Genomic DNA, 22695 nt, shown 5'->3' with positions numbered 1-22695 from the left:
CAAGCATATCGTATAGATATTCACATGTGGATGTGTGATTTTGAAAATTGGCACACGTAAATTGACAAGCTGTCACATAATCAGCCTTCTCGACCAACTTTCATGTGCTATAACAACTGGATTTGAGAACAATGAATAGGAATGTGTATGAAACTGAAATTAATTAGTATTTTTATTTGTTAAAATTTCTTTAAAGAATTCTCAAAAATTGTTGGCACACTAAGTCAAGTACAGTCACTTTTAAATTAATTTAAAAATAGTTATAAAACTTGCATAACCTTTAGAGATGTATTCTTGTTTTCAAATGTACATCTAATATTTCAGACATGTGTAGATAACAGCATCCAAAACATAGGCTTAACTTAGATTTTTATTTAAAAATTAAAGTTAAACGGCAAATTTTAAAAGGTGACGAGTGACAAGTACCAGCTTATATCTTACGAGGCACGATTAGGATTTTTTTTTTTTAATTTTTATAAATTTATAAAGCAAACATTTTCGTTCTGAGCTTAGTTTAAATGCTTCGGAATGAGTGACAAATGACAGCTGACAGCCGACAGCATCCCAAACACAGTCGACCAATAAGGCATAGTTATAAGGCTATGCCATTTGCTAAGCATGGTTTTCATTTCAAAATTCAAGTTCAGCTGCAATCTTTAAAAGATGACAAGTGACAAATGACAGCTTACATATTCTGTACCACAGCTAAGGTTTTTTTTGTTTAACTTTTGGGAGTTTGTAAAGCAACAATTTTCGTTCAACATGTGAGTTTAGCTGACAGATGACAGCTGACACATCAGAATAGACCAATAAGGAGTATCTATAAGGCTGGGAATTTTTTTAAACAAGGCTTCTATTTCAAAATTCAAGTTAAACTTCAATCTTTAAAACATAACAAGTGGCTAATGACAGCTTATACATTCCGAGCCATAGTTAGGATTTTTATTTAATGTTTAGAAATTTGTAAAGCATGTATTTTCATTCAACATCGGAGTTTATTTTTAATGCTTCAGAACTGAAAAGTGGAAGGTGACAGCTGACACCTGACAGCATCCGAAACACAGTGGGCTAACAAGGGGCCATGACATTTTTTAAACTTGCAACATTTTTATTTCAAGATAATTTGCCAACTATGATGAGTTCTAGGTTAGATTAAGTTGAAGAAGTTATCCGTTATGAGACATGTTCAAGCTCATAGTCCATTGTGACGCCGCGTGGGGAACTTGTCCTGAGCCCCCCTTAAACTAGTGCGTACTATTCAAAAATTGTAGAAGATTCCTGATTTCCTCAGAACTGAGATCTCCCAATTCATACCTTAAATGGTGAATCGTCACTTCTTCTTCCTCATCTAGACAGCTTGATGAGCTATAATGCTTGAATAGTGGTTTCTTTTTAAAATTTAAGGTTTAAACTTTAAGAAGTGACAAATGGCAATAACAAAAACAATAAGTGACAGCTGGCAGATATTATATCACAATTTTCCTGCTAAGATGAATTATACAGCTTAAGTATATGCTAAGCAAAACTTTTAACCCAAAATTTATTTGGTAACCTTTAAAAAGTGACAAATGACAGCTGACAGCTGACAGATTACGAAACACTGTCGACCGACTAACACTGAGTATTTGTAAGTAAAGTTTTTCTTTCAAAGGTTTAGGTTTTATTTTTATCTTTTACAAGCGACCAAACGGTGCAAGCCAACATGACAGAGTCTGAAACAGGGGTCAGAGCATGTCCCACAATTGGATGACTAAAGCTTAGTATACATTTTAAATCTCTCAGATTAGGTAACAAGTGACAGCTTCCGAGAATTACTTTTGCTCTACCGGCCTCCATGAAAATCAATACGTCCTCAATATCGGAAAATCTAAGTACTCTCAAAGTATACCACTAATACTCCAGAGATTTTTCTCATGTATCGTATTTCGTCAAATATTTTAAATGTTTTCAGAATCTCTCGTTCGCCACTTTTCAATCTGCCCATCATCGTGTGGCCTCTTTCAGCTAACGAAGGTCATTTGAAAAGTTCGTGCAAAGTCAGAGAATTGGCACTACTGACGCCTATCAAATTTATGCTTAGTTAGTAGCCATCACTTGGACGAACCCACACCAAGTTTCAGCCCGAGCGGTCTGTTTCCTTGTGTTTGGTATTTGCTTGAATCAAGGAAGTCGAGTGATTTCCAAAAAAGCCTTTTTCCATCACGTCGACGCACCAACTCACGACTCAGCAGTTGTGGTCGCAAAATTAATGGAAACAGGGTTCCAACTCGTTTCACATCCCTCCTATTCTCCAGACTTGGTTCCCTCGGATGCGTCGGACTACTATTTGTTCTTAAATCTGCAAAAATGGCTAGCGTGAAAAATATTTTATTCAAACGTGTAGTTGATTGCAGAAACGAATGGCTACTTTTCAGACTCAGACAAATCCTATTATTCGCAAGCGGTCAACAAACTAGGACAGCGTTGGGCGAAATGTACTTAGTTTGGCCATAAGTTCTGTAACAAGTTAAGTCCGTTATAGATACCAAATTATTTAGAATATTTTTTAATGTAGTTAGTTTTATGTATTATTTGTATTTTTTGTATTATTTTGTATTTTATAAATGGTCACCATTTGCTTTTAGACAAGCCTTCAAACGATTAGGCCATTCAGTTCTTGCAGCACGCACGGTTTCCATTAATATTCCAGTTGAGCAACGGAAGTCTTTCATGTGGCGATCATCTCTAATTAGTCTTGACATGACTCGTACATCTGTATGAATTATGAACTGTATTCTGTCATCTGTCAAGAGTCATTTAACATATTTTAGTTGTTTATTGTTACTTTTTGTCATGAATTGTATTTATCGGAATCCTTTTAATTAGTAAACGCCTCTAACTGTTTGTCATATGTCAGCTAACATGTAGTAAATGCTTTCAATCACTAGCTAGGCACCGTAAACTTGTTAGCCGTGGTATCTGCAAAGCGAACAGTATCTCAATTGCAATATCCAAAATATATAATAAATTTATATCTGAGTTGGCTGTCGACTGTCGACTGCCAAATGTCATCTATCATCTGTCAAGTTCAGGTTCCCATTTTAATATTTAATTGTTACTTGTTGCTATAAATTACATTTCTTTTAGGTTATTTACCTTCAAAAACGTTTACTCTCGCTTGTCACATGTCACCTGTCATCTATCAATAGCCGCTCGTCACCAGTGGCACACGGAAGTAAAATGGAACTTATAACTGAAAATGTTATTTTGCTGAAAAGGAAGTGATAGTTCGATTATGACACTCCTAAATATGAACCCTTAGTTTTGATAGATTTAAGGCTCTATTAATAATAATGTTTTTATTTCAATATCTGAAATTGAAATTTTAATGATTCCTGAGCACATCTGAATACAAGCCTACAAATTTGGCTCTTAAGGAATTTATATTTATTTTTCTTTATTTGACTTTTAAATTTATTTCTTTATTATCTCTCACGCCCTCCACCAAATAATTTACCATATTTGTTTGTATAGGTAGGAAAAAAAATATATTTTTTATTACATTTTTTTTCAAGAAGCTCACCTGAAACACTTCACACTCACTATTTACTCACCCTTCAATCGCCTCCTTTAACCTACACACACACACATCCACACATCAAGTGCATTCAACCGCCATTAAACGCTGTCTAACTTAAGGCGCGCTAACAACCTCTTCACGATTTCGCAGCTGTTAGCGCCCAAGTTATTTATAAATTTCCGATAAATATTAATTTTTATGAAGTTCAAAAGCAACTGGAAAATAGAAAAATTTGAAATGCCTTGTCGCACTTTAGTACTGCCACTGGCAACGGTAATGGGAATTTTATTGATTTCCTGGCAAACTCATTATTTTCGGGACGTCGTCTTTCAATGTCACTAATACATACATACGTAAATAAATATATAATATTTTAAGTAAGTGTGAACAGTAAGCGCCACCCAAAGCGGCAGCTGTTTATTTATTTTTCATTGAGTTGAAAAAAGAAATTTATTTTAAATTAATAGTCTGCTTTTAGGTGCAGTAAAATTGAAAATGAAATAACAATGCAATCAAGGAAATGTTTTTGCTGTCCATTTCTTCCTTCACTTTACAGCACTTCACCCACTTTTGGCAAGAAAAACAAAATATTTCTGAAACTTAATCAGTTCCCGCATTTTTGTTGGCAATCATGGCCTGCTGTAGAGTGTCGCAGTCAATAAGTCAACAGCTTACTAACTGCCCTGTCGCCTTGGTTAAACACTTCAAATGGATTGCGTTTGACAGCTTGCGCTCACTGATACCTGCAAATAAAGGAGCGTTATAAATTAGGTTCCATAGAATATCGGCGAGCATTGCCTATTTAAAGGCGCAACATTAGTTGGAAATGTCAGTGTGCGACGGCAGATATCTACATGCCACCACTATCGAGTTGCCTTTGTCCAACCATGCTGCTCAACCTATGCAATAAGTAAATGGGAATATGTCTTTGCGTTGACTTGTCAACGCTTCAGCCACTTCGTCTTATATCCGCTAGTCATAAATTAAAAAGCCGTTGCTGCGCGTCACTTTGCATACTTATAGGTTGTTGAATGGCATACTAACAAAATTTAATTACACTTCAAATACATCAAAAGGCCGTCGGCAAGCAAGATGACTAACGATTTTTGATTTCTAAAACTGCGTCAGGCTGAAGGATTTATGTAATGGATGTTTTATACTTACATAAATATTTTCGGAGCATACTTTTAGGATGAGAACTTTCAATTTGTAAATTACTTGTTGGCCGTCCTTTACTTAACGAAAGTGCCATTTGCCAGTCAACAGGACATTTGGAAAATTTAATCAGTGAATGGTTAGAAGAAAGCGATTGATGGCTGGAAAACTAGAGAGTAGGGGTATTTCAATGACAGATGGCTTTTCATAAAGGTGCATGCACAATATAATGACAAGAGACTAACGAGAAATATGCGATTTCTAGCAAGTAAAAAGAAAGAAATGAGAAATTACAACTGGCAGCTGATTGATTACAGATGTCAAATAAGAGGCAACAGATTATAACTGGCCTGTTCCAAATGGGTGACAGAATGCATTGAGTGAAAATAAGTATAAGAAGACAGATTTTACATTTGACGTATGCGAGGGCTTACAACTGACAATTGACCATTCAGAGGCAGCAGATTAAACTGGTATTTAACAAATCTACTAGAGAATGCACATATGTCAGAGACAACAGATCAAAGTTATTCTGTAGCGAATAGACGATTGATCGGTGATGCTTGAAACAGGTAACTGATAGCCGGCTACACATTTGGCGTGCTCTTTGTGGGTAGTTGAAAAAATAGCATGCAAAAAAATTTTTTACATTTTGAAATTAATTTCTCTTAGTTTTCACTAACTAGCGGCACTTGGTTGTAAGTAATCAAAAATATTTGATCCAATAATTTCGAGTCACTTAAATAACCATCTTTAAAGGGTTTTTTAAATATATTTATCGATTACGTAAGTGAAGCTTAGTAAGCAAGGTGAGTGAATTTGTGTCAAGCGATCTAAGTATTATGCACATTGGCGTTGAAAGGCCTATATACTTAAAAATTTTGAGATTTATGCAAAGTTGAAAATTTTTGTGAAGAGCTTTAAAAGCTGTTTTTAATTTTTTTAGAATGAAATAAACTTCAGCATTTTTTTTAAGTATACATTTAGAAACAAATTTTTCTTAAATTTTCTTAAAATTATTATATTTTTTTATACAAAAAAAAATTTTTTTAAATATATTTAAAAAATGTTCCTAAATTTTCTTAAAATTAGTATATTTTTAAACAAATATTTTTTTCCTTAAATTGTAGAAAAAAAATGGTCATAAATTTTGTTAAAATTAGCATATTTTTAAACAAAAAAACTAATTAATTAAAGAAAACAATGTTCTTAAATTTACTTAAAATTAAATATGTTTAAACAAAATATTTTTGCTTTTATAAATATACCTTTTAGAAAAAAATATTCTTCAATTTTCTTAAAATTAATATACAGTGCACTCGCGATAACTCGAACTAATTAAAACAGGCGCCGTTCGATTTATCGAATTTGTTCGACTTATCAATTGAGTATGCTATGTTAAAAAAACAGTCATCGATATCGATTTTTTTCAATTAAATTTATTTATTTATTTACATATGGATATGAACATGAATATGTTTAAAATAATTAATTCGTTTCAATATTTTTCATCAAATATTTGGCAGTCTTTGTGTCAGTTACACAAAAAAAGTCAGCTTTAACAGAAAAGTTAGGCCGAAAAGAAAGTTGTAATGTGTGTTTGTCTTTTCTTGCCTGCAGCAATGTTGAAGAGTGTTAACCTTTGCGGGGCTTACTTGTTCAGTTGTGGCCCACTGAATTACCTTATTGATAGAGCTAACTGCCCCCTCAGATGATATCCGCTCACATGTCTCAGTTGTGTTGTTAAACTCAGACTCAGAATCACTAGTTTCAATTATTACTTCTGTGTCGGTAAATTCGGCACCATCATTCCATTTGTTAACATCATAAAGCGTAAATTCGACTTGTAAATTATGTTTTTCATGTTATGTTCTTTCAAGATGAGTCCACTTATTGGGTAATTCTTTTTTCTTTGGGGCAGAAACCATTTGTATAAAGCGGCTTTCATTTTAGGAAACTCAGAAGCTTTTAAAGTTCTCCTCTTCCCAGGACCCAAAAACGTGTTGTTTACTGCTTTTAAAATTGCCTTGTCTTTCTTTTTTATAAGACTTATGGTGGACTTGGCTACCCCATATTCCTTCGCTAGAGAAGTAACACTACATCCACGTTTAATTTTGTTAAGGACTTCAGCCCTCTCTTTTAATGTTAAACACTTCAACCTTTTACGATCCATTACTCACATGCACTGATACACTACAAATGACGAATTTAAAGCAATTTGGTCAATGCAAGATGTTGTTCCCAGAAAACTAACGGGATATTAACGTCGAAATATTCATATGGACAATACACTAGTATACATATAATTTATATACATATACTATTACATATGTACAAAATGTACATGTTTGAAAAGAATGTGTGTACAAATAAATTTGTTTTTTTGTTCGAGTTATAGCGCTTTAATATTGTTCGAGTTACAAACTAGTCAATAGGGAAAAAAATGTGTTCGAGTTAGCACGTCGTTCGACTTAGCGGCTATTCGAGTTACCGCGAGTGCACTGTGTTTAAAAAAAAAAATAAAAAAATTTAAATACACTTTCAAAAAGTAAAATGTTCTTAAATTTTCTTAAAATTAGTATTCAAATTTGGTTTCTTGAAATATAGGTACTTTGTAGAAAAAAATGGTCTGAAATTATGTTAAAATTAGCATATTTTTAAGCGAACAAATTTTTTCTTATATACGTTCTATAACATTTTTTTCGTAAGTATACTTTTTAGAAAAAAAAAGTTCTTCAATTTACTTTTTAGACAAAATATTTTTGTTTTTATAAATATACTTTTCAAAAAAAAATGTTCTTAACTTTTCTTAAAATTAATATATTTAAGAAAAATAAAAAACATTTAAATACACTTTTAAGAAGTAAAATGTTCTTAAATTTTCTTAAAATTAGTATATTTTTAAACAAACAAATTTTGTTTCTTTAAATATACTTTGTACAAAAAAAGGGTCTTAAATTTTCTTAAAATTAGTACATTTTTAAACAAAAAACTGTGTTTCTAATATACTTTTTTTATTTTTTTTTTCATATACTTTTTAGAAAAAACATGATCTTAAATTTTTTCAAAATTAATATATTTTTAAACAACAAATTTTTTTTTAAATATACGTTTTAGAAAAAAAATGTTTTGTTTGTTTTTGTTTATATACTTTTTAGAAAAAGATACGTTCTTAAATTTTCGTAAAATGAATATATTTGTAAACAAACATTTTTGTTTTTTTTTTTTAATATAGCTTTTAGGAAAAAACATGTTCTTAAATTTTCTTAAAATTAGTATGGTTTTAAACAAAAAAATTTTTTTTAATATACGTTTTAGAAAAAAAATTTCTTAAAATTAATATATTTAAAAAAAAAAATTTTTTTTAAGTATTCATTTCAGAAAAAATGCTCCTAAATTTTCTTGAAATTAATATATTTATTTCATTTATGATTAATTCTGCGCCGCTCATACAATATGTATACATATGTATGTCAAATCAACGCCTTTGAAGTCAATGTGATATAAAGAAACAGGTTTTAGTTTTCTTATAGCTAAATCATCTGCTTTATAAGAAAAAAACTTGCCCGTCAATCTTATTTTCTCGTAAATCTCTTTTCAATCTTTTCGGAAAATTCGTAAAGACCGTTGTCGAAGACAATCGATGGAGCAAGGGCTTAGTTCCAAGAAGTGGCACTATTAATGAATTTACCGATGGATCAAAATTGGAAGAGGGAGTTGGCGCTGGCACTAAGTATGAAAAAGTTTTGTACACTCCCTAACTATTGCAATGTATTTCAAGCTGAGATCTTTGCTGTAAAAAAGCAGCAGAGCTTGAGCAGAAAGAGCAGAAGCGACAATTAATTGAGCAGTAAACTTCTACGTGGATAGACAAGTGGCTATAAAAATGAACAAATCATACCTTCTATCATCCAAAAATGCCCACGAATGCAAGAAATCAATTAAAAAACTTAAAAAACTTGCTTGTAATCGCAGACTTTGATGATAGCTATACTAAATCGGTTATATCGTTCGATAGCAAACTGTAGAATTTTAGTTGGTGTACTAACGGGGCACTGCCTAGTTGCAGCGCATGCTTACGAGCTAAATCTAATTCTTAACGAAGCTTGCAGGAAATGTAATGAGTCGGGTGCAAAAGAAACCCTGGAGCTTAGTGGTAAGCTGCTACAACAACAACCATGTAGCCTCTCCTATGCTGCCGTCCGGCTCTCTCAAAACTAAGCTATACTATCTGGATGCTCTCAGTTTTGAGAGACTAGAATGTGTCCCTGAAGTGGAGATTGGGTGACTCCTAAAATTTGCGAACAGTATGCGCATCTTGAGTGATGCATATTTTCACTAAAAATAATACTCTGATCTGGTATGCCTGGACCAAAATGATTTCTGTTTATAGCCTGACTTAACCTCTATTTCGTCTTCAGAAGAGTTAGTCAGCGATTCTTGAGAAACAATTACCATTTCAATATTGATTTTTTCTAAATGGAAAAGACTTTCCTTCACCCTTTCCGCTTGACAGCTTCCGCAGATGGGATTGAAGGGGAGGGTAAGTCTTGCTGCATGATAACCTACTTTCCAATGACCTGTAAGCGTTGCAGTAATGCGTGAAATGTTTGGTCGAGAACAACCTAAGAGGTGATTCGTCCTTTGTATTTTGTACGACGTCCATGTGTTTTTGTTGTAATGCACGTAGTTAATTGCTTCCATCCATCAGTGTGGTGGAGACTGCCACCGCCTCTTCAATGTCTAGTGTTGAAATTTTTCTTGCTAGATCATTCGCTATCTCATTACCCCGTATGTTCTTATGACCGGGAACCCATATCAGAGTAATGTCAAGCCAATGGCTAAGTAATTCTAGTTCTTTTCTACACTGTAAGACTAGTTTGGATGAAATGGAGTTGGAGTCTTAGGCCCTTGATAGCAGCTTGACTGTCTGAAAATATAGCTATTCTTGCACCAACTGCCTTGTAGAGTTTTACTGATTTGCATGCTTCTCTGATCACTAAAACTTCTGCCTGGAACACGCTGGCGTAGTCAAGAAGTCAAATTGACTGAGATAGGTTGAGTGGCTCCGAATGAAAGCCAGCTCGCACACCACAGTTTATCTTAAAACCGTCAGTGAAGATTTCAATATGGAATCTTCCAATCACCTTCCCTTTGCTCCATTCGGCTCTCGGTGGAAAACGTACCGTAAAATCTTTCTTGAAGTTGAGGTTGGGAACTGTGTAGTCTGATCGGTTTTTGAACAGCGAGGGTCCCTGTAGGAGGATCTTACTGCGACCGTACGACCTTATTGTCCAGCTTTCTATGTCTCTGAGTCTCACCGCACTACAAATAGCGATTGTTTTTGGTGGTCATAAATGAGTTAGTTTATTGAGCGCTTCAGTGAGACTGATGATAAGCGCTCCTGTAGTTAATATACACGCTGTTCTTTGTATCTTGTTCAGCTTGGTTTGGTTGTATTTCTTTTCTATTGCGGGCCACCAGACTAGTGCCGCATATGTTAGTATTGGCCTTACAATGGCTGTGTAGGACCAATAGTTTTGGTTTTTTGTAGGATAGTTTTGGTTGGAGACCCCATTTTTTCATTTATTTAGTATTGCAAGGAATCCAACCAGCTCCTTAGAAGGGAGCATTTGCAAGGTTTCATCTTCTAGTAGGAAAGAGCTCAGGATTATGGGAGGATAATTTAAGAAAGTGATAAAAATTAAAAAAATCCCTAAGGTTTTTTGTAGTGCTGAAAAAAGTATCCGCTTATGGAAGGAATCCATTAAAAGAGTTTCCACTGTACATAATAACTCTTACATACAAACAGATAAATATATTTGACGTAAGACAGCGTGAAAAATTCTTGCTGTCAGGAAAGTAAATTCTAGCCTGTTTCCAAAAAAAATATTCCTCTTATCCAGTTGCTTGGTTTTTTATAAATTTTCCAGAGCATCTTTACACATCATCGCGTATGTGTATGTGTATATTTTGTGTTTTACCTTTCTTTCGCATGCTTTATTATATTTCATAATAAATATGACCTTACGCGCAATATGAGAATCACCTCAAACAAAACATATCCATAGGCGTTTTATGGCCTGTATTTAAATTTTAATGCTGCCGTCGCTGTTGCTGCTATCAGTATGACGGCCAAGAAAGCAGTAAAAGCAAATATTCTTACATATCGCAGCATATGCTTGTAGATGTATGTGTTGGCGTTATAAGCTCCAGAAATATTTTGCTATGCTTGTGTATGTATTTGATGTCAGCCAAGTGGAAAAATACTTCAAGTCTGTGGGGAGAGAAATTTCAATAAAAAACGCTGTTATTTAAATTAGTCAACCATAAAATTCTGAAAGGCTTTGAAATAACGCAGCTGCTTGGCAGTAAAGTAGAGAAGAGCAATTTCGTTTAGCCACGCCCACATGCTGTGCAATATTCATTAATGCGCAGCGCCTTAAAGCAAGCTTTAAAACAACTTTTACTACGAATTGTTTTTTATTTAACTTTTTCTTGTGGCAAAATAGACAATCTCGCCTTTGCTTGCACTTATTTTTGGTGCTTAACCTTTTATTATTGTAGATAAATGAAAGGCCAAATGGTGCGCTTTTTGATTTCTTGCTTCTAGGCGTGTAAAAATCAGCGATGATAAATGAAATTTGCTGCAATGTGTTAAGGAAGAGGAGCTTGTGAGTAAAAATGAGTGAGAGATATGGCATGTAGTGATGAAGACATCTGCTGTACGAAATCGCATGCGTGGGTAAATGTTTTTTTTGTTTTCTCTTACATAGAAACCGCCAACATGAACGGCAGTCACGATTCATACTGCGTCACTATTGCGTCAGGTCCTACCCTCCTTGATCTATTATCTTTACATATATAAATAATTGGCGCGTACACCCTTTCTGGGTGTTTGGCCGAGCTCTTCCTTCTACAGGGTGGCTCACGAATCGTGCTACAAAAACAAAACGTAATAACTTTTTTTCTAATCAATGTATTTAACTTTTTGTTTTTTTATTGTATAGATAATTCAATTTTATTTTATGTAACTAATTAGTTTTGAAAATAATAGAACGTAAATGACCTCCATGCTCATTCACGCATATGCGACACCTGATGAGAAAATTGTTCATTGCGCACTGAAGGGTTGAAGTCGGAATCGCCTCAATTATTGTTGTGATGGACTGCTTCAATTCAGTCAAATTACTTGGTTCTGCTTTATACACCTCTTGTTTGAGATAACCCCATAAAAAAAAATCTGGTGCAGTGAGGTCAGGTGACCTTGGGGGCCAGCGGAAAGTGGAATTTCTGGATATCAATTTATTTCTAAATTTTCGTTGGAGCTCCTCCATAACCGGTCTGGCTATATGTGCAGTTGCTCCATCTTGCTGGAACCAAATGCTGTTAAAAGCGATACGTCTTCGCCGCAGTTCTGAATAAAAAAACTCCTTCAACATGTTTAAATAACGGTCCCCATTTACAGTCGCTGTTACACCGATTTCTTCGAAGAAGTATGCCCCGACAATGCACCTTGATGAAACTGCGCACCACACTGTGACTCGTTCTGGGTGCAGTTCCATCTCATGGAGTATTTGCGGATTTGATTGACTCCATATACGGCAATTTTGCTTGTTTACATTGCCGTTTAGATCAAAATGGGCCTCATCAGACATAAACAAGCAATTTTTGAAGTTGTTGTCTTCTTCGGCCATTTCAATAATTTTTTGGCAAAATTCCAGGCGAATAGGCAAATCCAGAGGGTTTAATTTGCTTGTGATTTGAACTTTGTACGGAAACAAGTTTAAGTCATCATGAACTATCCGCTGCAATGACCGTCTGCTAACTCCAATTTGCGCCGACAAGTTACGAGTCGAAACTCTTGGATTTGCCTGAATTGACGATGCTACAGCCGCGATTGTGGCTTCGACCCGAACATGGGGATCTCGATGGTACGGTCTGCGTGCGATGCTTCCAGATTCAGCAAACATGTTCACCAGCCTCATAATGGTCCATCTGCTCGGGGGAGTGCCGCCAAACTCCCGCCTAAATTCCCTTTGGACGGAAATGATGGACTGCAAAGCATGGTACCGCTGCACTATCCAAATCCTCTTTTCGGTATCCCAAGCCTCCATTTTTTGTAAATCTAAATACTAATCTGCAAAATAAAATAAAAAGCCGATTACTCACACAGAAAAAAAGTTATTACGTTTTGTTTTTGTAGCATGATTCGTGCCCCACCCTGTATTTGTAGTGTGCGTCTTGATGTTGTTCCACAAATGGAAGGACCAAGAGTATCAAGCCGACTCCAAATGGCAGATATTTTGTATGAGGAGCGTTTTCATTGGAAAAATACACTCGCAGATTTGCCATTGCCTGCCGAGGCGACCGCTATTAGAAAAAACCTCTTTTTTTCATTTTGGTATTTAACCGAGATTCGTCTATTATCTTTAGGTTTAGTTTTTCTAACCACTGTTCGCCACTGAGTTGCATCCACATTCTCAGTCTCTTTTAGTTGGGCGGGCGGCCCTGTTGCACGCCTTTTACGCTTTTTATCGAATTACTCCGCTTTGATTTGGGCGTTAAAATGTCAGCGTCCCATTTCGTTTTGGGATCTGGCTTGTGCTTTAGCCATGACGATGTTTAAGAACAGCTGCTCTTTCTTATAACGCTCTTTGCCTTTTCGTCTCCCTGCTGAATGGTTGCCATTTCATATAACGCTTCGATGCTCTGGATTGCATCTCTCATACGTCTTTTAACATCTTCTAGCTTTTCACTAGGCTCGTATTTTCTCGCCTAGTCTCACCTTTTGCTTGAAGGTGAGGATTGCGCCTTCAACTTGTCTCTGCTCACTTTTTTTCTTCCACGACTTTACGCTCTAGCCTCCTGGGACAGCGCCGCACTCAGATCTGGAGATCTCAGAGTATGTGGCTTCTTTCGAAATGCATTGGTTTCCACCACTCCGAATTCGTTATCGTTAAGATTCCTGCCGTTGATATTGCTGCCACTCTATCGTAGCAATAGTTGTCACTATTTATCGGTGTTACTCGCATCTTGGTTTGATTTTTTTTTTTATGTTCTACTTTTTCTTCTCCATTCTTCTGTGCTCCCCACTCAGGTCGGTTATCTCTAATCGTAATGTAGTTGCTTCGTAACCCCACAATTGGCTATACTATGTAGAGAGAACATGCGAGGGACACATGACTATATGAGTGCATGTACTGAAAACTATGGTCAACACTAACCAGGAAAAGTTCTACTGGACCTACTTACCTGGTCAGTCGTGACAATCAGAGAGCGTTACATGAGGCCTTCCTCGGTTTTAATGGGACGGAAGCTTTCGTGACATTAACCCGAGAGCCATTTCAGAAAGTAACCACCCTTGCCTACTAAGGTCCTAGAATACCACAATAACCAGCCCATGTTAAACTTAATTCCTCTCCGATCGCCAGTACGCCATAACTAAGATCTTACTGGTCTCGATCTTAATGAGGTCCCCCTACCGATATCATGCGGCTTATTACAGATTGTAGGCAGTATTTATCTTATGCTCCGTTTTCTGAGAAGCTTCCTAAGGGTTGCGTTACCCATGTTGGCCTGTGCACTATCGCCTGCCTTTAGAGTTTGGCGGGGCTGCCCATAGGAGGCCCCGTGGAGGTTGTGAGTGGCCTTTAGTGCGTTTACAAGGATGATTCTGGCGTCTGGCCTTTGCCACGTCAAAGGCAGTCAGACACGTTGCCTTGTATCTGACTTATTTTATCAGCAACCCTCTTCTGAGGCTTGGAACGCCACCGTTGACCCTCAAGGGCTCATCCGCCGCCATTTCTACATGGCCAAAGAACCTGGTGTAGCACTTGGTACCTATCCGAACCTCATCTTCAAATATGTTAAAGAAGCTGAGAATAGGAAAAAGAAAAGGTGGTCATCATCTGCCTCCAACTGCCGTTTTCATACTCTGAGCTAACGCTAGCTTCGCCGTTGGGTTCAAGGGCATGGTCACAGAGATCATAAAGGCAAGTAGCCAGTAATAATCAATAAAGAACCGACATGTAATTAATAAATAACCCGAATGTGATCAGCAGGTAACTACTTCTCCTTTATTTGCTACTCTTAATCAATATAAGCGATTATACAATATAAAAGTAATAAAATTTGTTTACAAATTTTTTTTGGTTTTTTTAATACAAGTTTTAAACTATATTTGAAAACAATTCGTGATCTCTAGCTGCTTCCTAGAGTGAACCCACACGTTGTATACCGGTCTACTGCCTTATGTTTCTCAACCAATATACCCCGATACCTCTTCTTCCTTCAATCTTGCCCTGCAACATAAGTTGCAACAGTTCATATTTCGGATTCCGCAGGAAATGCCCCAAATATGAAGTTTTTCTTCGTTTTATTAACTTTAATAGTTGTCTGCCACCGGAAACTTTTTGCAGGAGCTCCTAAGCGTAAATTTCTGCCCTACCCAAGAATTTGGTATTCTTTCTGTTAAACAGATTAAGAAAAAGCATAGCCGCTCTAATGTTATCTGACGCATATGATTACTTATATCGCCTGCCTAGACTAAGCACCGAAACGACACAAATGCAAGCCACAAACACGCAAAAACCCATAGGTTAGGTTGGGTTAGCCTGGTTGGCAACAAGCCACGCATAGACCTTTTAGTCCCTAGCGATACCAGATGGAGGCCGACCTCTATGAATACCGAAAGTAGACATCATGTAGGATATCAGTGCATTTGGCGAATCTAAGCAGCGCTGGGAGATCCACTTTTGAGACGTCCTCCAGACCCTCAAACAATGGGGCTCCCAGGCATTTTAAAGGAATTTTTAATAATGCCGGACAAACGCACAGAAAGTGTTCTAAAGTTTCCTCAACATCCTCTCTGCATTCTCTGCATTTGTCCGTGTTAGCAATTCCTATCTTGTACGCATGTGCAGCCAATAGATTAGCATACCTACGATAGTTCTGCAGTCCTTTCGCGAGAGTGTAAGTACGAATTGAGTCAGTTTTTTGTCGTTAGTTCTACACATGACTTTTGCTGTGTTGCATGTGGTCAGATTAGTCCACCTAGCTTCCACTCGCCTTTTCATGCAGTCGTCCATTTCATTGTAACTATATTGCAAAAACCCATAACAACCGGTTGAAATTCATTTCACCGCACACTGTTGACAATTTTCACTTCACGTTCATTTCATGTTCGCCACCGAGTAAACATCGAACACGGAAAAAAAATGACGGCCATGCATGTGGGTGTTTATTAAGAATGTTGCCATTTTTTCGCGCATGTGTACACTTCCAAATCTCAAAAGAAATAGAAAAAAATCGCCAACTTCGCCGCACATATGCAACCAATTGCAAGAAAAACCAAAATTCCTGTGAACTTTCAATATGTTGCAAACCACGCCGCACACACGGCGTTCTGCTGAAATTTTAATCGATTCTTATGATTTGCTGCGTGTTTAAGTGTAGTCAACTAACTAACCTTCTATTTGAAGTATCTAGAAATTATAAACATTTTTAATTTTTGTTTTTAATTTTGTTTTCTGTAGTAAATATTTAAGCTACGACAGCTAACTCCGTTTTTAATTATTTATTAGATTTTTCTCCGAATAATTTACTTTCGTATTCTTTACACACAAATTCTCTGCCACCCAATTAAGTCCACCCTAATGTGCATATTAATTTCCAAATACGCATTTGCAAACGTGTTTCATGCACGAATGTGTATGCGCCTATGTTAAATATTTGTGTGGAGCATCTCTCTCTCTGCATGCTTCACCGCAAATAATTTCTCTTGCATGTGTCTCATTACAATGGCCAACTTCAGTATTATTGTTGATGTCTGTATTGAAGTGCTTGTAGCTATTAATTGAACGTTGCATACTTTTAGAGATTATCCCAAATTTGATTACATTAATTCTTTTTTTATAACCATCATATAATATTATGCCATTTGGGCTAAGATCTGTTTAGTGATAATGCGAGTGATTGGAGGTAATTTATTCCAAACTGCATGCAGCATAGACTGATTACAACAAGGCAATAAATATAACTGTGTATGCGTACTTTTCTATACATTGTTTGCATTTCAATTGGGCAAATTATATTATTAAGAATGATAGTAATTGAATGAATGTGAAGCTATCATTTAATGGAAATCATAAAAGGAAAAGCACAAATTGCATATGAATATATGGCACGTGGCTATATACAACGCATACAGTTTGTCAAGGAAGTCTTTTGACAACTACTACTCGAGCGAAATTCAGACATTTAAGCCACATGTATTGTGTATATTGTATATATTTTTTCTTGGCTTCCTTTCCATCTTTTATTTTATTCGACTAATTCAGGGTTGCCCATATTCGACGGACACATGTGTTTTTTTTTTAAATCAAAGAAAACACAATTTTTTTGATGTTGACGATAATAATCATTTTATTTGGTTCAAGTAGATTTGTTGACATTACTTTTTGAATATGATATCTCTCGAATGGCCGCCTTGAGCCTGTACGGCGTATTGTGCCCGTTTTGCAGCATTTTCCATAGTTTTAGCTAACATTTCGGCTGGAATACCGGCTATTTCCTCACGGATGATGTTCTTCAGCTCTTCTATGGTCTTTGGCTTATTAATATAAACCTTTGATTTTAAATATCCCCACAAGAAGAAGTCAGGTGGCGTTAAATCGGACGAACGCGGTAGCCAGTCAAAATCGCCATTTTTCGACATCAAACGACGAGGAAACAATTTCTTCAAAAAATCGATTGTGGTGCTAGCTGTGTGTGGTGGAGCGTCGTCTTGTTGAAACCAGAACTGCCTCATACGCTTTCGACGAATAATAGGCATCACAATCTTCTTATTTTCTTCTTCTTCTTTTCACAATTGATTCTTTTGTTGAATGCAAATTTCAACAATTTGGAAGCGCTCGCGTGACGCGCACTGTTCCATGGTAAAAATCTGCTTGGACTAACGCTTCCAACGCGGTATGTCATTAAGCGATCTGACGTCTCTGTCAAAAGATACCGGGGTGCCAGATGGGTCCGTCGAATGTGGGTAACCTTGTATAAATAATTCCTAAGCCAAGGCGAATCTATTAAAGATGGTATCGGTAAATCAGCTGCTTTATTTTTTTTCCTTCGCCGTGTCCATGTGGATGTTAGCCCAGAATGAAACAAAGCAAATTCATTCCTTGTTTTCTTGCCTAAGTAGAACTTTTCTTCTCTAAATGCTATGCTTGATTTGCTCCCATTGGATCTTAAGATACAACAGGAAGCAATAAAAGCAATGTGTAGACTCCATAAATATGGTTTCTGGCAGGAAGACGAAACTTCGGGACACAGAGAAATCTTTAAGTTGCTATCTGAGCAGTATCCACTGTTTTTATTTTATTTATTTATTATCTATCTTTGAATGGATACATGTACAATAGTTTAGTAGTTACTAAGAAAAGAACGATTGAAGAAGAATTTAAAAACATATTTGGCACCTAAAGACGACCTGATATCCACAGTTTCATTTGGCAGGAAATTTGATGTCATATTTCTATTGCGTGAGCAATGGAGCAATCCAGAATGCATGCAGGGAGGTGTTGGCGTATATTTTCTTTATCGGTGGATCCAAGAATGAAATATGATCTGGAGCCGGATGGTACTTAAACGATAATAAGTATCACTATGCTATGGGGGAAATGGCAACTGTTTTCCAAATGGAAATTTTTGCCATCTTGAAAATAACCGAATGGATAATCGAAAGGAGATGCAGCGTGAAAAAGTTTGGAGCTTTCAGTGACAGCCAGGCTGCAGTAAAGGCCTTAGAGAACGCGAAGCAATCCTCGAAGATTATTCAAGAATGTAAGAATAAGTTTAATTCTGTCGCAAGACAGAACAGGCTTGTACTTATATCCTTTCCAGGAAAAGAGATTGCCGATGAATCGGCCAACTGTAGATCAGCGGTTCTCCCACAGGGTTGGTCCCTTGGCCAATAATCGGCATCAGTTCCGCAGGAATTATGAGTGGGATCAGCTATTATGTATGCAATTCACATAAAGAGCGATGGTCCGGTCTAGAACGCTGCAGAACTGCAAAGTATTTTGTGACAAGTCCGAACAGAAAACTAACAAAGTTTTTACTAAAACTTGGAAGGAAAGACGTTCGGTTGATGGTCAGTATTATTAGAGGATACAAACCATGGGGTCAGCATATGACCACCATTGGAATCATTGAGAAACCAATGTGCCGGCCTTGCTTGGAGGAGGCGGACAGTACTGAGCATTTTCTTTGTGAGTGTCCTACCTTTGCTAGAGCAAGGCTCCGATGTCGTGAGAATGAGTAATATTCGTTCTCTAAAAATGGAGGATAATTACAGATTAACCAAAGAATCTGGAAAGTTCTCACAGTACTACCTATCTTTGTCTCTGTCTCTATTGTTTCCTATATCTTTCCTTGACTATCTACACTCTTTCCAGAGCTCTAAATACAATGGGCTTTTTAGCCTGAGGGTTTTAGGAGCCACCAAATCTCCTGGTGCTCCTTGGCTCGACCTATTCAAATTTGAAATTTCAGTACCAGTAAGGGTCAATAGGTCTGTGATGGCTTTCAGCCAGTCAGGTCAACCTAACCTAACCTAACTTAACCAGATATTTTGATCAACAAATCACACCTACGATCACTTTATGACTGGATGAATGACCAACGCATGTGTAAGAACTCAGTGAGGTAACGGTGCATCAACTCACCGTAGCAAACGATGCCAAAAATAGATATCACTTTCTTGACAGCCAAGAGAGGAATTTTTTTTTTGTTATGTTTGTGTTTGCTTGCTTTGGTGGACTCAAAAAGTTTATCGTTAATGACTTTAAAATACTTTAGTGTGTCAACATATTTGCTTCATCAACTGTATGTTATGTGCTTATACATTGGCATATGCACAAAGTGTAATTAGACACATAAATATGCTTGCGAACCACAAAATTACCTATATCTTAATTTTGCGAAATATCTTCACTATTTTTGCTTGTACATATCTAATATTATTTGACATTCGCATTCATCTATGTTTCTAAATTTATTCATTAAGATATCTACACACAACTGACTTTTACTTGTATGTGTATATTATGCGTTGCTCAATGGTTGCCACAAATGCCATAAGCGTCCCACTCATGAATATTCACACATACTAAAAATAGGCACACGAAAATTTTTGCATGAGCCTAACATCTGAGGCACTGCAAAGCACTTGAAATCTTCTTAATGCGAAAAGTCGTCCAACAATGTAGCTGACGCCCTAAAGTTTCGAACGACAATGGCATTGTCAAAAGCATTCTGTACGACCAGAAGCAAACTACTCGTACATGGCGCACAACACTCTCACTAATTGGCAACCAAAGCTTCATTCTGCCAACCAGATTAAACAAAGCCATTCTATCGATTAAGCATGCAAAAATGTAGATGGAGGCTATGTGATGAAAGCAAGCCACTTTGAATACAAAGCACAACCGTCTCTACAGGTGATTCAGTATGAATGGCAACATTGTAAGAGATCTGTAGCTTTTTGGGGCTAATATTGCTGTGACTCATAAGTGTGGCAATGAAGGGCATGACAAATACTCCCCAAAAGCTTGGTATGTAAGCCAGTCCAAGCGTCGTTGTGTGAAAATTTTACCATATTTCTTAGCCATGCTGAAAATGCTATCTGGAACTCTAGCAGAGTTGAATGATTTGTGCCTGAAATTCAGAAAAAAAGCTAACTTCTGCTGCTTGTTTTGGGTAAAAATCTAAATTAGAAGGGCATAATCAGGTGGCGATACAGGAGCACTACCTATACTCGTAGTCTGCACCTGTAAAAGAGACATAGGCAAGCCATGCGTAAGTGAGAGCTAAAACCGGATGCCACGGAACCTATGCAGCGGTTATTACACCAGTTCCACATCATGAAAAGATTTTGTGGCGAACAGCTTAGGGTAAGACAAGTAATCTAAATCTATGTTTTAGAATGCAAAATTCTTGTATAATTTGTTGTGAAATCCCGCCCAGAACCACACCAAGTGAAGTTTAAACGCTATTTTGAGTCTTCTTCTAGAAATATCAATCTGCCGTTCTTACCTTTCTGCCTTGGAAATACACATCTCTGTGGTTTCATGATATCCTACTTCACTTGTGCCTAGTTTTCTTCCAACAAACACAGATCGGTGTGCTCTAATCCTAGTTCCTTGGCGTAAGTTTAGCACAAAAAATTTGGGCAGAAAAGAATGGACAAAAGACAAGTCAATTTTTGTGAGAGTTAAGCTACAATCGGCGGCCGCCGTGGCCGAATGGGTTGGTGCGTGATTACCATTCGGAATTCACAGAGAGATCGTTGGTTGGAATCTCGGTGAAAATAAAATTAATAAAAACATTTTTCTAATAGCGGTCGCCCCTCGGCAGGTAATGGCAAACCTCCGAGTGTATTTCTGCCATGAAAAAGCACCTCATAAAAATATCTGCCGTTCGGAGTCGGCTTGAAACTGTAGGTCCCTCCATTTGTGGAACAGCATCAACCTGCACACCACAAATAGGTGGAGGAGCTCGGCCAAGCACCTAACAGAAGAAGAAGAATTATTTATTTTTTTTATTTAAGCTACAATCGAAACTTTGAATTGGGCAGAAAATTTCAATGTTACGACACAAAGATCATTTTCACAATTTTTAGGGTGGTCCAAACAAAATTTGCTTTTGGTTGAGTTGATTTCTGCGAACTTTTTTTTTGATAAAATATATACTATTACACAGGCCAACAACCAAAAAACTTTTTCGATAATTTTAACTAATTACTTTGTAATTTGGTGTCCTGATTACGAAAAAAATTATTAAAAAGTTATATCACCCATCAATTTTTCACATTTTACAATTAAGTAAAAATAAAGTTTATATACCAAAATGTATCGGATATATTTTTAACTTCTTAAATACTTTTTAGTTGGCAACATTATTAAAATGTAATCAGATTGGCAATGAAGGAAAATGTTTTTTAAGTTGGTAGTTCTTATAAATTTAACAGCTGTTAGCTTTCTTTCAGTGAGTTATAACCTCAAATTGCTGTGCGTTTTTTATTCAAAATTAAAATGGTTAAACGTGATTGTAAAAATGCTCCTAACGCTTTTGGCTACATATGTGGTAATTTTGTCATTAAAAAACATCAAAGGGAAATTACTGACTTTGTAAAAAAAGTTTACTTTGCATATTTTGGTTTAGAAATCAGTAATCAAGACAAGTTTGAGTTCCGCATAAAGTATGTTATGTTTGTGTCGAGGATCTAAGGAAATGGCTTAAAAAAACGAAGAACGCTTTTAAATTTGCAGTACCCATGGTATGGAGAGAGCAAAAAAACCATTTAGACGATTGTTATTTTTGCTGTATAGATGTTAGTGGATATAACTCCAAAAATAAAAAAGCTATTATCCATCCTAATGTTACATCAGTTGATCAGCCGGTAGAACATGGCCCGAGCCTTCCTACCCCTGTGTCACCTGAGGATATTGATGATGTTTTACAGTCTAGTTTCGAATTTAGTCAAAGTCAATCGACTGATATTCTATTTGAATTGGAGACTTTTAGAAATGCAAATTCAACCTTTCTAACTCTCTAACGCCCCTGTATAGGGGGAATTCAAAATAGTACAACTTTTTTTATATTAATCGCAAAAATATTTTTAAAACTTGATTTTAAAGCTGAAGAGTAGTACTTTGCGATGCCGTTGTGGAAAATTAAAAGAAAAGTTTACCTTGCTCAAAAAAAAAATTTTAAAATGGCCAAAATCTGCATTTTTTGACTATTTAACCTCAAATTGCCAAAAATCCTGACGTGCTGGAACATTTTCAAGATCATATTCGATTTCAGGATAAAAAACCTTCAGGAAAAACCCATAGCGGTTTTAGAAACTGTAAAAAAGCGAGATTTTGCAGGCCTCTGTTATAGAAATATAAAATTTTTGGGGTAGTCTAAAAAATTTTTTT

This window comes from Anastrepha obliqua, chromosome 2, assembly GCF_027943255.1.
Source record: "Anastrepha obliqua isolate idAnaObli1 chromosome 2, idAnaObli1_1.0, whole genome shotgun sequence".
Lineage (NCBI taxonomy): Eukaryota > Metazoa > Arthropoda > Insecta > Diptera > Tephritidae > Anastrepha > Anastrepha obliqua.
Note: the sequence above shows the minus strand (reverse complement) of the source record.